This window comes from Polypterus senegalus, chromosome 9 (genome assembly GCF_016835505.1).
Source record: "Polypterus senegalus isolate Bchr_013 chromosome 9, ASM1683550v1, whole genome shotgun sequence".
Lineage (NCBI taxonomy): Eukaryota > Metazoa > Chordata > Cladistia > Polypteriformes > Polypteridae > Polypterus > Polypterus senegalus.
The window spans coordinates 102,945,109-102,962,448 of record NC_053162.1 but is presented as its reverse complement, the minus strand read 5'-3'; positions in this window follow the sequence as shown (position 1 = coordinate 102,962,448).

The window sequence follows — 17,340 nt, the reverse complement described above, 5'->3', positions numbered from 1 at the left end:
ACCTGAGATGATGGAGAAACAACAGAGTTATCAATAATAAAAAGAAAATTGGTTTTGGATAATGATGATTTTGAACCAATGAGGAGAACCTCAGTTTTGTCACTGTTTAATTTAAGAAAATTTGAAGAGAACCAGGATTTAATTTCAGAAATGCAATCAATAAGTGAGGGTGGTGGAAAAGAGGAGGTGGGTTTACCAGCAAGGTAGAGCTGGGTGTCATCAGCATAACAGTGAAAATTAATGTTATATTTGCGAAAAATATTGCCAAGGGAAGAAGGTAAATAATAAAAAGAAGAGGCCCCAGGACAGAGCCTTGGGGCACACCAGAAGTAACAGCGGTGGGTTGGGATGTGAAAGTTTTAAGCTGTATGAACTGAGTGCGGCCTGAAAGGTAAGATCTAAACCAATCAAGTGGAGTGTGAGTAATGCCAATCAAAGATAATCTATTAAGGAGAGTGGTATGACAAATAGTATCAAAGGCGCACTCAGATCAAGAAGGATGAGAATAGTGATTAGACCAGAATCAGCAGCCATAAGGAGGTCATTAGTAATTTTAACAAGTGCTGTTTCTGTACTATGAAGGGGGCGAAAACCAGACTGGAACTTCTCATATAGATTATTGTGAGACAAGTGGGTGTGAAGTTGGATAGCTACTATTTTTCAAGAATTTTGGAGATAAAGGGCAAGTTAGAAATGGGGCGAAAATTATTGAAATTAGTAGGATCACAACCAGGTTTTTTTAATATTGGGGTTATAGCAGCAGTTTTGAAAGATGAGGGAATAATACCAGTAGTAAGAGAAGAGTGAATGATGGCAGAAATAAGAGGGACTAGAGAGGGGAGGCAGGCTTTAACCAAAACTGTAGGCAGGGGGCCCAGCTGACAAGTAGATGACTTGGATTTGCAGATGAGATCTGAGATTTCAGAGGAAGTGGGAAGCTGGAAAGAAGAGAAAGAGTGAATAGGTGAGTGTAGTTCAGAAGAAATACAGAAAGGATCTGGACCAAGGTGCTGATGTATCTTTTGGATTTTCTCATTGAAAAAAGACATAAGAGAATTACAGAAGGCAGTTGAGTGAAGGTGAGATGGTAAAGAGTCTGGAGGTTGTGTAACATTATTAAGTAAAGAAAACAAAGACTTGGTGTTACCTGTATTACTAGTAATTAACTGAGTGTAATAATTAGATTTGGTTTGAGCTATACAATCCTTGTAGTAGAGTAGATGATTTTTATACATCTCTTTGTGGACAAAGAGTCTGGTTTTTTTAAACAACCTTTCAAGTTGCCTGCCTTTAGCTTTCAGAAGCCAAGTTCAGGCGTAAACCAGGGGCAGAAAAGGAAAAGAAACAGATCTGGTTTTAGCGGAGCCAGAGAATTAAGAATACCATTAAGACAAGTGTCATAATATGAGACCAGTTCTATGGGAGAGGATAAATTATAAAAGTCCATTTGCGAATCAATTCTAGAAGACAGCAAATTCAAGTTGATATTCTTAATGTTACGAAAGGCTATGAGGCGTGGAAGCTTAGGAACAGAAAAGGTAAGTTTAGCGTTGAATGAGAGGAGAAAGTGGTCGGTTATAGTGAGTTCATCTGCTATAAGATCAAAAGGAACAACACCAGAGCAGCAAATCAGGTCCAAGATATGTCCTTTACAATGGGTAGGAACATCAGTGTGCTGCTGGTATCCAAAACTCTCCAGGCAAGATAAAAAGTCTCTAGTGAGAGGGATATTGATATTGTCCAGATGTATGTTAAAATCCCCCAGCAGAATTATATTTGGAGTAATTACAGATAGATTGGTAAGGAAGGTAGCAAGATCGTTCAAAAAATTGTTGTTAGACTTAGGAGGACGGTAGACAGTTGCAATGATGGTTGGAACTGGCCCAGACAGACACACAGTCGATTCAAAAGAGCTAACAGCAGGAGCAGGCAACGGCAGGACTTTCCACTTCTCGCAATAAATTATCGCGACACCTCCTCCACGGCCAGATGCACGGGGTTGACAAAAACCCCGGGGTGCATTCATTAAGTTGTGAAAAGTCTTGAGGTTGCTGCCAAGTCTCAGTTAAACAGAGAAAGTCAAACTTACGGTCAATGAGGAGATCCTGAATGAGATGTCCCTTGCTCGTAAGTGAGCGGATGTTCAAAGACCAAAGCTGACAATGTTGCTGTCGCATTTGACAGTGGTGTTAGTCGACCGAGTTAAGCTGGCCAACACGCTATGGTCAGCGTTCCTATCTGTGTTATGTGGAGGGTGCCGAAAATCAGACCAAAAAGAGTTAATTCCTTTCGAGGCGTCCGTTCGGAATCTCCAGCGGGACCCACATGGATGTATCTCCGACGAGGGAAGTATGGCGTCGGGTCGAAATATAGCACCGACAGCAAAGGCACAGACTGGAAAGACGCAGTCGAAGCAGCTCAGCAGCTGGGTACTGGAGGAGGCCAGTCGCAGGTTGAATAACGAGCGACAGAAGACTCCAAACAAACAGCCAAGCAAAAATCCTACCGGTCCACATTGTAGGCGAGGAGGCCGCAAGCAGCTCAGGCGTGCAGAGAATAAACCGGTAAGTTTCAGACGAAACGGAGGTTAGGCTGAAGCTAAATGCAGACACAGCATATAGTATATAGCATATATAGCCACGCAGAGATGTCAGCAATATGGCAAAAGAAATACCATCAAAATCACTAGTCTTAGCAAAAATCAATATTCTAGTTACTGGCGAGCAGCGGCGACCAGTCCCGCCAGCGTTCACTCAACCGGAAGTGAATTTTTCAACACACCATAAGATCTAGCATTTTGGAGATGTGACCTAGCTGTCACAATCTGGCCCTTGTCAAAGTCGCTCAGGTCCTTATGCTTGCCCATTTTTCCTGTTTCTAATATATCACTTTCAAGGACCAACTGTTCACTTGCTGACTAATATATCCCTTCCCCTAAAAGAGGTACCACTGTAACAACATAATGTTAATCACTTCGTCTGTCAGTAGTTTTAATATTGTGGCAGACTGGTGATACACACACTGCATATGCATAGCTTATACGAGGGAGAGTAAAACATTATCCACATTCCGGTTATATTAAAAGTTCTGTTGGCAGCATGGTCTTATCAGCGCTTTCCTTATGAGGTCCCTGTCTCCCCAGTCACTGCTGTGCAGGTGTGGACGTTATGTTTACATTAGATCATTTGTAACTGCGGCAAGAGAAACAATGGCTGTACCACTTGTGATTTGCATGAAAGAACAACAACTTGAAGTGATTCATTTTTTGTGGTCTGAGGGCGTGTCTGGTGCCAATATTTACTGAAGACTTTGGTCACAGTATGGGGAAAATGTTTTGTCGTGAAGAAGTGTCTATGAATTGATAGATAAGTTCAAGGAAGGTCACGCAAGTGTCAGCCATGAAAAAGGAGCTGGAGGCCTGTGCATTCCACGACTGATGACAACATTGAGCGCGCACATAAAATGATTCTGTTGAATGGACGAATGACAGTAGATGTGGCAAATCATTTGCAAATCAGCCATAACTTTGCCTACACAATAATCCATGACAGACCTGGGTTTCAAAAGAAGCCCTAAGAGGATGAAGATTCACATCTGATGGAGAGGTGAAGACAACGGTGCACTCGTGGCTCGCAGTTCAGCCTAAAACATTTTTAATGAAGGAATATGAAAGCCTGTAGACAGATGGACAAAGTGCATTGAAAAGCAGGGAGATTATGTCAAAAATGATTTATTTTGTCTTTTCTGAAAGTTGATTAAAACAAATTCTACAGCAGGAGTGTGGATAATTTTTGACTCACCCTCGTGTATAAACACACACATGTATACACAGTACATACACACACACAGGCCTCTTTAATAGGTACACCCGTTCAACTGCTTGATAATGCAAATATCTAATCAGCCAATCACATGACAGCAACTTGATGCATTTAAATATGTTAACATTGTCAATACAACCTGCTGAAGTTCAAACCAAGCATCAGAATAGGAAAAGAAAGGGATTTAAATGTCTTTGAACGTGGCATGGTTGTTGGTGCCAGACGGGCTGGTATGAGTATTTCAGAAGCTGCTGAGCTATCTGGAATTTTCATGCACAAACATCTCTAAGGTTTATGGAGAAAGGCCCAAAAAGGGAAAATATCCAGTGAGTGGCAGTTCTCTGGGTGAAAATGCCTCGTTGATGCAAGAGGTCAGAGGGCAATGGCCAGACTGATTAGACCAGATATTAAGGCAATAGTAACTCAATCACTTGTTACAACAGAGTTATGCAGAACGAGCATCTCTGAACACCTACCACATCGAATCTTGAAGCAGAAGGGCTACAGCAACAGGAGGCCACACTGGGTACCACTCCTATCAGCTAAGGGCAAGCAACTGAGGCACAGTCTCACCAAAACTGGACAACAGAAGATTAGAAAAATGTCTCGATTTCTTGGACATTAGGGTCAGAATTTTGCATTAACAACATGAAAACATGGATCCATCTTGCCCTGTTTCAACAGTTCAGGCTGTGTGGAGGATATTTTCTGGGAAAACCTTTTGCCCCTGATTACCAAGTTGAATATTGTTGCTAACCATTTCAAACCCTTTATGACAGCAGTGTACCTATCTTCTGATGGCTACTTCCATCAGGATAATGTGCCATATCACAATGCTCAAATCATCTCAAACCGGTTTCTTGAACATGAAAAGGACTTCACTGCATTCCACAATCACCAGATCTCAAACCAATAGAGCACCTTTGGGATGTGGTGCAATGGGAGATTAGCATTATGGATGTGCAGCTGAAGAGTCTGCAGTAACTGCATGATGCTATTATGTTATTATGGACTAAAATCCCTGAGGTAGGTTTCCAGCACCTTCATGGCATAGATTCAATAAGAATTAAGCCGGATCTGAAGGAAAAAGGGGCTCCAACCCAGTACTAGCAAGGTGTACTTATTAAAGAGGTTGGTGAGTGGATATAAATTATACTAAAAACATACTGTACATAGACTTTCATTGGTTGTATGTGAAAGAAAAAAAACTAAAAAAAAAAGCACTCAAGTCTTGTGTATTTTTTAATCACAACATTTAAATACTCTGTCCACAGTTATGAACTGAATAACCCTGTTTGCACATCTAACATCAAACTCTTGCTTGCCTTATTTGGCTGTACATCATTTCCACAAACAACACTCATTAAGTTGCATTGCAATCAATTTAATAAGACCATAAGAGTGCTTTTGCAAAATCTGAATGAAAGATTCCTGTAACAGGCACACAGCCAACAAGGCAACTTTGCACAGCATCTGAAGTTTTCTTGCATACTGTACTAAGCCAATAGTCAGCAAAGCCAAGTTTACTCCTGTAAACTACCCCAGATCTACAGTTCTGCTCTTTCATGAAATTTTATAAATACAGCAAGCATAAAAATACAAAAATAGCAGTATAAAAATAATTTAAAACATCTTCAGTAAAATATTGCCACTTTTATGTGGAAGCTAAAGAGTTGCATTTTAAGCACACACAGCAAGTACATGAATAATTAATATGTCTTAATGACTCTCTCAAATGTCATATGCTGTCATTTTAAAATGTACAATAACTAGGAAAATGTCAATTGAAATAACGGGACTATCAAAGTACCCATAGACCATGATCAGACTGACATTTACATTAGGGATGTCCAACTCTGGTCCTCGTGGGCAGCAGGTTTTATTCACTTTCCTAATCAGCAAGCAGTTTTCACTGCTAATTAATTTGTTTTCCTTTCATTTTAATATCCCTGTTTTTATGGATTCAGTCCTCTGAATTGATTCATTTCTTCATTAAATGGCGGCCAAACAGAAATAAGATGTGAAACAAGCCAACAGATGACCAGTTAAATTGGAACGTCAAACTCCAGCCAATTTAATTCCAACCACTTTCTTAATGAGAAGCTAATTTTGCTGTTAATTAAAGCCATTATTGAATATCAACTTGTTGCTACTCTCATTCTGCTACAGCAGACTGTTGATTTTTTGTTTTTCCTAAGATCACCGTCAAGATGTTTTGATGACCTGAGCAGGCCAACATGACAGAGGCCTTCACCTTTCTTTATTATCAGGTTAGTTGGTCATGTGATGGCTTGTTTTATGTCTCAATATTGTTTGGCTACTCATTAAGGGAAAAGAAACAACAAAGGGGTCCAAGTCACGTCAATTAAAACTAAGGAAAAACAAGTTAGTTAATCACCAACAGAAATGGCTCAATAATTAAGATGGTTAGAATGAAAACCTGCAGCCACTGAGGGTCACCAGGGGTACGTAGCAATTCACACTAAAATATGGCGTACAGACAAAAGCGGAAATCTGCGTATGCACCAAAAAATCCAGATGTACGAATCTAAATGAACGTCAACTTCCACGTTCTTCAGTTACATAAATCCTGGTCAGCTTGAAAAGCTGGGGTGGTCAGATTCAGTTCTGGAGGGCCACAGTGGCTGCAGGTTTTTGTTCCAACCCAACTGCTTAATAAGAAGCATTTATTGCTCAAGTAACACTTTTGCTTCACTTTGGTTGTCTCGCTCGTTAAGATTTTGAACCGTTATTGCTTATTTTAGTCTTGAACAGCTGTATTCTTGGTTTTTAAAAGTTCCTTGTGCAAATGACAAAATAAACCAGCATTTCTCCATTCAGCTTATTTCCATTTACACCTGTGTGTATTTATCATGCACTATTGGGTTTAATTAAATACATGGAAGTTAAGAGAAAAGACATGTCTGTTTTAAACTTCAAATCATTTGGATGATATCCTTAGAAAGGAAAAAAAAAAATCTAGGATATGAGAATGACTTGACATGGCAGAGTTAAAGCACTAGCAAGCCATGAAATTAAATAATTGACAAGGATTGATTTTTAATTAAGCAACGGAGTTGGAACAAAAACCTGCAACCACTGCTGCCCTCCAGGACTGAATCTGCCCACCCATGGTAAAAAGTAATGTATGTGCACAGGCCTGCTGCCACTCTTCAACCCCTGCCAGAATTGCACCTTTTTGAATATGCAAATCAATAAAAATAGTCCTTAAGCACTGCGTTCTGTGAAAAGACAATGGAAAAAGCACAGGGGAAAAGAGAAGAAATTCAGCGAATACCAAGTGGAGGTAAGGAAAACACACATATGGGGTGCGAGCAGCTGTTGCTGGCGTGCCAGAATCCATCGAGGAAGAAAACAGAATATATATAACAGCAACACTCATAACAGTGACAAAACAATTACATTGACAATCATGTTGTTATTTTCAAAATGTTTCCTTTTCTTTTTCATTACTTCTTTAACACACTACTTCTCCGCTGCGAAGCGCAGGTATTTTGCTAGTTAGTGCTATAACGTGAAAAATTTTTTTAGCTATGTGTTCAACATTTCTTGCCTTGCATTTCCTGTCATCCTGCATTTACCCAGATAGTTGCAAACACAACATGAAATGCATGTGTTCCAAATAATGATATATTATTTACGCTCCCAGCACCTCACACCCAGATAAATTGATTTGAGCTGGGAGAACTTTTTGTCCGACTTGAGCAGATACATTTGCAAAACAAAAGACGCTAATGTAGAAGTGCAAAGGAATTTAAGGTGGCCTGGGATTACGACTTTTTTCATAGGCTTCATGGATTCTAGTGTTAAATCTCTACTAGTGCCAGAATCAACAACAAAATATGCAACAAGATCCAGGGACATTTTCAAAAGTAGAAACAGTTGATGTATATTTATGGACCTTTGAGAAAATGTCTTTTGCAACAACTCTTACAAAAAAACATTTACAAATACACAATTTATAATTTGTATCAATGGGAAAATGATAGCTGTTTGTACAGCAATGTAAAGTAAGCAAACTGACATTAAGAGGTCTACCAGTTATTAGCTAAATTATGAAGTTAAACCTTTTAGTTTTGAAATATTAACATAGCAGTATCATGAGTGAAGCAAAGGTTGACTAAGAAGCTGTTAGCCAACTAATCAGATGAGACAATAGCAAGTGCAGAGTCCACTGACAAGAGCATTATCGGCTATGTCAAATGTAGGTTATGCACTTCACCCAATAATTATTTCACAAATTAAGAAAGCTCCTGAGTAATACAATAAAAAACATGTATATTTAAGGGCTTAGGGGGAAAAAAAGGTTAAAGATTATCTCCATGCTGAAAAGGAAAGAATAGACATTTTGTGCCCTATAGCCTTCATCAACCTGCAGATGCCCACTGGCACAGCCATATAAAACTCTAAAATTCAGTCTAGTATCATTTACTACACACTTTCAAGTGTTAGAACTAAGTCTTAGTGTCAAAAAGACATTCATACAAAAGGCTTTCTTTTTCCAAATGGCATTTGCTTTGTATTATGTACATGAATGAGCCTATCTGGAGAATGCCTTTCGGTAAGCCAAACACAAATGTAGGTAAATGGCAGGCTAGTCATACTCTTAACTGTCTGGAGAAAGAATGCATTTTTTTAAAAAAGCCACATAAAATGCATTCAGATTCTAATTGTGTTTGCCTCACAAATTTCAGAACATTTAAAAGCACAAAGCAAATGGATGGATTAGATTTCTCCTTTCATTTCAGAGATTTTATTTTTCTTTAGGCTATTTTATGGTTTAGAGCAGAAACAATTGAAAAAGTATGTTAAACATTATTGGTCATAGCTATTGTAACATGAATCCACACTACACAAATGGTTGACTTAATTGCAAGGTGCATGACAAGTTTTTTTTTTTTTTTTAATTTCAAACTTTGAGGGCGACAAACCCAACTGTATATTATGTGGCAATAAGCACAGTAGATTTTTCAATGGTCTAAACCTCATTTATTAGTGAAGAATATATACACCACACATTTAAAAAGTTACCAAATAACTCAACAAAAAACATCTGCAGAAAGCATTAGTGAATGACACAATTTCCTATGATGGCCAAAGAAATGCTTATTACAGAGGATAGAGAAATGGTATAGGTAGTATAATAAAAAGTGCCAGTCTGCTTTATCAAAATAATGGCTGCTGTATTATGATACCTAATAAAATTATCCTTTAAGCATGAAGTAGTTTAGTTAAATTGGAAGAAAATCCTTTATTGTTACAAATTAATGTAAAATTATTATTAGTTGACTTACTTTAATGACCAATTTGTCTTTATGTACTTTACGTGTGCAGGTGCTTTCTCTGGCACTACTTGATGTCAAGTATGCAAAACCCTTTGATTTCTAGAGAAAAATGCAGTGCTGAAACAAAGAAAACAAAGCTGCTTTGCTTGATTATTTTTGGAATTTTTTTTACTTGCTGTAATGGCAGGATGATATCGAACATTTTCCTTCTGAAAATAGCACTTTACAATGAAAATCACAGAAACAATGATGTGTGTAAAACCAAAAAACATTCAATTTGGACAACTTTGAACACAGTAAAGCCAGCCCAGACATTTGTCTTTTCATTAAAAAATAATCTGAAGAAAGAAAATGCCTGCCTGACAAATCTCAACATGAATTAACATTATTCACAATGTTAATAAATGGGACGGGCAAAAAAAAAAAAAACCTTGCATACTCTCCCCAAAAACTCTATGCTCTACAGTTTTTTAAAAAATTAGTTTTGTTAAATGCAATAAGAAAGTACCTGCTATAAAAGGATCTCAGAAATTCCATCATTCACTGGCTTAACTCAGTTCAAGGTCACAGGAATCCTACACATATCACAGATAGCTGAAAAAGCCTTATGTACTCTAAAACAAAATAAAAAAAAACTAAGCATTGATGATACAAAACAGAAGCAACTGAAGTTTGTTAGGATATTCACATATTTGTGGGAGGCACATTTCTGACAGGAGTTATTTTCTGCAATATAAAGAGGATATGAAATGCATTTTAGCTTCTTAAAAACATGCTTCTTATATTTTATTTAGTTAAACAGATTCCAGTATCATTACATTATATGCTCTATATAAAAATGTTCTAAGAAACTGTGCACTAGTATAAATAAAATGCTAAAGATAGTTTGTGCAGACTCAGTCTGACAATTAAGAATTCCTCATCAGCCACATACATTTGTAGAATGTACTTTTACCATTTAAATTTCCTAACCTTCAAAAAAAATCCTCCTTCTTAGATGGGGAAAGTGCATTAACAGAAATTCCAATTCTCTAAACACACTATTGATTTAACATCTTGACTCTTGAAAAGCATAGAAACAACAGTTATTTGGACAAGGCTTTTTACAATATCTGTCTCTCCTGGATCATAGCATTTTTTTTTAGATTTCTCTGCGCAGTACATACCACTATTCATTTGTATTTTCTTTACAGGCTCACCAGGCTCCAAAGTGAAAAGGCATCCTACAGAATGATGCTGCCACCACCACCAATATGCATCATTCGTAGGAATGGTGTTTAAGATGGTGTTTACAACCACCCTCACTCTGGGAGAAGCCAAAATAGCAGTTTTACATATTAAAGTACTAGGGATGGGCAGACTTCCTGGAATGGGCTCCAGCTTCCTTGCAACCCAGCCCTAGATAAAAGGGTTTGGAAAAATGAAGACTGTACTATATTGGAAAGTGTAATACTGTAGTATAAAAAGAAAACTAAACCATCAAACCATTGATTTTCTAAACCCACTTTATCCTGAGCATGGTTGCAGGGAAGCTGAAGCCTATCCCAGCAAGACTAGGAATATACCGAACTGGTATGTCTTTGTAGTGTGGGACGAAACCGGAGCCGCACTGAGGAAACCCCTGCGGGCAGAGAAAACATGAACATGGAAGGACCCCGGATGAGAACTCTAGTTTCTTTACAGCAAGGCAGCAGTGCCACAATGCCACCCAAAGAACTAAATGACTATTACATTTCATAACCTTCCCCTCCATATTCAAAGGCATTTAATTGCACCCATTTCAAATGATTTCACAAAAGCTTGAGAGATTACAAAAAGCCTAGCAGAGATTACTTCTATTGGTTTGCAGCCTGTTTCATTTGTGGACAATCTTAGTTTCTGTCAGTTTATGAAAGTGGTGGATGCTTGGTGCAAAATCCCCAATAGAAACTCTATGATGACTGGTGAAATTCTAAACCTGTATGAGAAAGTCCAACTAAAATTGAAAACATCTCCAGAATCTGCCAGTAGTATAGTTCCGATATGTGGACATCAAGAACAATAGGGGCCTACTTTATGGTGTTGTGTCATTACATTGATCAGAAATGGCAAATACAGGTTTAAACACGTGGAACAGTCCATGTACCCAACAATCACTCCATAGACAATACAGTTCCACTTCTCAATAGAATAACTGAAGACTGGGGGATATTTAACAAGGTCTATGCTGTGATTACAAACAAAGGAACCAGTATGGTGTCTGCTATTTGGAAAATCAATTGAAAACACATTCTAGGTTTTTCACATATGTTGAATCTTGTTGTCAAGGATTGCATCAAGGCAGACATAAGTCTTCAGTCTATCTTTGATAAATGCAGAACCATTGTTGGGGTCTTTCTCTATACTATCAGAGCAACTGACAAGCTAAAAGAAGTATAAAGGTGATTGCTGTTGTCAAGAACACAAACTACACCAGGCAGTCGAAAACAACGAAGCTCTGTGTTCCATATGCTAGAGAAACTGTCATAATAGTGAACAGTTACAACAGCACTTTGTCTTCTCTCTTGCGGAAGAGACACACACTAATTAAGTGTGGAAGAATGGTGTCAGATCAGCCTAGCCACTGATGCCCTGAGACCATTTGAAGAATTAACATAGGAAATGACACTAGAATAGTATGTATCTATTTCAAACGTCATACTTCTGATCTCTATACTACAAAAGGCAAACACATTTGTTGGACCACAACACACTAGCTTTCCCTTTTGCAGTGCAATGTAGGCACCCTTTTCAGAACACTGAGCAAAATGTTCCTCTTGCAGCAAGCTCTTTTCTGAATATATGGTTCAAAAATAGTGTTTTCTGACAGTGGTAATCAAAGTCACATCTTATTAATGAGATACACACCCTAAAAAATTAGCTCCTGCCATGGGAAGGCCCTTGCAACAATCCCTGAACCTCTGTCTACTACTGCAACATATAACTCATCATTACAGAATATTTCTTCCACAGCAACAGACCATTCAGTGGCTTCAGCAATAGCACACAGGTCAGTTGATGAAAGTGCTGAAAAAGATAGTGCAGTAGTTTCTACATCCAAAGGAGGACTATGGTAGGAATTTCATACCTGTGTAATTGCTTTCCAGATGCATATGTTGAAATGCAAAGGTTCAAAGAAGAAAGAATTATTGCAAGAATTAAGGGCCCTTTGCTTTGGTGAAAAATGTGAATGCATTTCAAGTCCTTACCAAAACTGCAAGGAAATACCTCAGAACTATTGCAACCTGCAGAAAGAATGTTTTCAAATGCAGGAGAGATACTCGGCCAGAGGAGAAACAGAATTAAGCCAGAAAACATCAACATGTTACTTAAGTTTCACATTTGTATTTAGAAAAAGTGTAAACTCTCTAAACTCTGTTCACACTGTTACTGCCCAAGTAATCCTCAGGTCTTGTGCTTATACAAGAGGTCTATACAACTGGCGTAGTGACACTCATGACTAACTCATTTAACATTGTTTTCACAACCCAAGTGGTGCATGGATCTAACACTAAGGTGGTATAAAAAAACATAAGTGCAAAATATGGGAATGTTATTTATTTATTTATTTATTTTTTATGAATGTTACTGTTGTGATGAGATCAGTTCAAGTACTTTCATAAAATCATTGTTTTTTTCACATTACCAATTTTTTTTTTTTTTTTTTAAGTTTTGGTTTTACTTATTTTTCCTATTAAAATGTGTCATGTAATAAATTTGTTCTGAAACTGTCTGTTGCAATATTGGTTAATTTAAATATAGGTTAACCAATAACAATTAATGATAGTTATTAATAAATAATAAAAAAAAAACCTCTGTTAACGGTAATAGTGATACTATTTTTTGAAACTGATACTGATTAAAAACTATGTATCACCCATCCCTATTAAGCACCACATATTCATAGTGGTTTTAGAATTACTACATATATCACCTATCCACCTAGCTCCACATCCACCGGGATGAAGTTCCAAAGAAACCATTAACCCATGCCCAATTCCACAGCCCCCCCACTTTAGTTGAGCGCTTTTCAACATCAACTCGACATAGTTGTTCAACAACTTTGATTCTAAATCCATCCAGGAAGAGACCAAGAGAATCCAGATTATCTTGTTCATTAATTCTCTAATTGAAATACCAACACCTCCAATCTTTGACACTGACTTGGTTATTTTCTCTACATAAGAAAATTGGTTTCTTGGTCACTATTACAGTTAAACAGCAAAGACACCCTGTATAAACATCTTCTTTTAAAATTTACAGAGGACGGCATAGTGATGCAGTGGTTAGCACTGCTGCCTGATATACTGTGTCCTGTGCTCAAATCTCACAATCACTTACAGCTGCAAAATGTAATCGTACATTAAATCATTATTAAAATTGCATCTGCTGTGATACACTTATGATAAGTGGCGATTTCTGCACTTCATTTAGTACTGCAGCTCTGTCAGAGATTGAGTTGAGTTTACTCAGTTACAATCTGCTCTAAACAGCATGAGTGCTGTAACCAATCAAATATACATTTCACTAGTATAAGCTCTTTGGCAAATCAGAGGTACTTACATTATATGACTAATTTCTAGCAACATGCTGAAATTCTTTTTAAGGCTTGTGATCTCCAACAACAGATTTTAAGAAACAATGCATTGCTCTTGTGTTTGTTATAATCTTAAGGAAAATAAAATTGACAAATAATTTTGAATCTAAATCACCTGATACTTTTTATGTTTTACTGCCAAAATGAATAAATGATGTTATGAATGGATAATCTACATGTGGAACATGCAACACAAGTAACATTCACTCTGCCCAAGCTAAGATTTTCAACATAATTTACCAGTGCATAGCATTGATGTAACACTAGCCAATGGTGGCCAAAGTTTCTTTATTCTTTATTAAAACAGGATATCAAAACGTTATTGGTCAGCACTACAAAATACAAAGTGCAAGTTACATTAAAAATCATTTTTGGGCAGAGTTTTCCTTGCCTTACTGTCATTTAAAAGTTTATTATCCATTTTGATCTTACATACAGATACACATGCATCTTTTGTTTTCTTAACCTCCTAAAGCCTGAGCAGTTAAGTGACTTTTAAATATAGGAGAAACCCATTTTCCCCACATTTTAGATATTTAAAGGATGGGTGGTGGTGATGGCAGGTTTTCCCAAAAGTAATATGTGATTTTTTTAAAAAAGCAATTTGTGTCATAGTTAAATTTTATTTCAGAATTATTTGAACAGCAGTTATTTATTGTATCACAAAGACAGTGAGAAACATTTTTAATAAATGTGCTGTGTCTGTATTGTAATAAATAAAACTGTTTTTAAACAATTGTAATTTTGTATCTAATCTTGCATTGTATGTTAATTTCTTAACTGTTTCGATGCTAACTGGACATTCTATTCTCTATAGATACAGAACAAATATATATGCAATTGGCAATAATTTGTATTTCACTGTAGTGTTATTAACCAAAATTCATCTCAACTATAATAAAGGCAACATCACATACAAACTCTGTGGTAATCATGCACCCATACATCCAGTCTTTATTCGTGTGGAGAATGTACGTTTGTGTTTCATGTGTGTGCATAAATATGAGAGAGGAAGCACTTGAATTTACCTGAATATCTGTAGAAGCACAAAGGAACCTGGACATGTCTTTTGCAAGAGGGCTACATAAAAATACAGCAGCCTGAGAAAATTAACTGAACAAATTGAAAATAAAAATGTAATATGACAATGTGATTTTCTTAATAAATGCTAGGCTGATAACTATAAACGAGTGTGGAATATGCACAAGTGTACCCTCTAATGAACTGCCATCCATTTTAAGTTTGGTTCCCGCAACTAATGTTGCAGGAATAGGTTTATAATTCCTGCAACTCCAAGCATGGCTAAAGGCCTTCAGGAAAAGGAAGATAAATAAACACATTAACTTAAGAAGTAGTTTATATTTCGCTTGACTAAAGGCAATAGAAATGTAAAAGTTACAATTCTGAAAAATACAATACCTTCAATACTTACATGTAAGTACTTGCAAATGAACTACCTTTGCACTCAATGTGCCATTCTGAATAGGGACTACTTGTTTAGTTTGCATATTCTTGAATAATGCAACAACTGCCTTTGACAAAGCAGCCAAAAAAAACCTAGTGACTTATTTGATCCAAATTTCAATCTACAAATCATCTTTATAATGGAAAGGTTTACTGATTTTGCAAGACAAAGAAGGTTTATCATTCCAATTGGTATTTGGATTTCTGTGCTAGTCATGGATAGACCACAACAAAGACAATGTTTGAACACAAGGAGGCTCACAAACAACACTTATACCAGAGAACCTTGGGAAAAAGGTCAATGATGGACGATGTACCTGTAGTTGTGTTATGCGAACAGAAGCCATATGCTTTGGACACTTAGAGGAAGACAGGATCAGAATTGTCAACCAAAAGTCACTTGGTAGCAAGTTGGAAGTGAAGTGAAGGGCGTAGGCCAGATAAACCAGGGAAGTCTAGATAGGCAATTAGGGTGTCCTGGGAACATTTCAGAATTCTATTTGAGAGAACTTCAACTCCTATCTCTCAGAAAAACCTATACCTTGTTCACAGCGAGGTCAGAGACATGAAATCTAAATGGGCTGTTTTCAAGAGCGGAGTAATGGAAGCAGCTTCTAAAAGTTGTAGTCTAGGACCCAACAGTGGACACCAGCAGTGAGGGAAGCTGCCAAACTGAAGAATGGTCTTTAGGGAAATGCTCTCTGGGGAATCTCTAGACTCTGCTGAAAGGTACCAACAGGCTAAGAGAATGCTGCAAAAGTGGTCATGGAAGCAAAAGCTCAAGCATGGGAGGAGTTTGAAGAGGCCATGAAGAAAGACTATCAGATGGCCTCAAGGCTATTCTGGCAAACTGTTCCACATCTCAGGAGGGGAAGTCCTGGCCTTGCCCAGATTGTGATAAACAGGGATGGAGAGGTGGGGCCTCTATTAGGTAAACTGTCTATCAAAGAAATAAACACTTTGAGGTCCTCCTCAGCCTGGTAGACATGCTGTCTTACCATAAGACAGCACTGGTCAAGTCCAGTGGGGAGAATGCCATCACTGTTGGGAAAGTCACTATGGTGGTCAGAGGACTCTGTGCTGCTAAGGTTGCTAGAATAGTTGAAATCCTACTGGAAATGTTGAAAGTGCTGTACATTGTTGGGACAGTGTGGTTAACAAGTCTATTCAATTGTTCATGAAAGGTGGGTAAAGCACCTTTGGAATGGCAGACTGGTGTAGTGGTCCCAACATTTAAGAAAGTTGACCAGAGGGTGTTTTCCAACTACAGAGGGATTGCTCAGAGTGGAGGAGATCAAGTATCTCAGGATTTTGTTTGTGAGAAATGGAAACAGGGAATATGAGATCAACAAGCAAATTGGAGCAACGGCAGTTGTTCTGTAGGCGTACTAGTTTGTGTTGGTGAAGTAGGAGCAGAGTTTAAAGACAAAATTCTCAGTTTACCACTCAGTCTACATCCTAGTACTTACCTATGGTCATTAGTTGTGGGTAATGACCAAAATAATTAAACTGTGATTACAAACATCATATATGATGTTCCTAAACAGGATCAAAAGCTCTACATTTCAGAGTTAAGTAGCTGCACCTCTGGATTGAGTGGCAACAGTAGTGGTGCTTAGGTCACATCATAAGGATGATCTCCTGTCCTTGCGTTTCACTTCCAGCTGCTCTCAGCATGTCCCACTGGATGAAGACCCTGCAGCAGACCCAGGACAGAGTGGAGGGATAACATCTCCCAGTGGGTTTGGCAACACCTGGGAATTCCCCAGTAAGAGCTGGACTATATAGTTGGGGACAGGGGAAAAAGAGGACAGACCTGGCAAACCAGAAATGAGATGAAAATGTTAATCATGTGCAAGCTCAAGAATCAATGCCCAGTGTCAGCCTTTGATTGTTTAAACATTTGAAAGAGCAGTGCATTCTAGGAAATAGAGGTTTAATTTTGAAATCCAAGCCCATGTACAGTAAGTGGGTGCAGTTTAACAGAACCACCATTTTTTTTGTAAAACTTATTTTAATAAAACCAAAACGCTGACAAGCTTACTTAAAGTTTAATAAAATACATGTTTTGTACAATAAATACAATGGACATCATTAAGGCATAGTTAACATGAAATAAAGTTATAGCAAGATT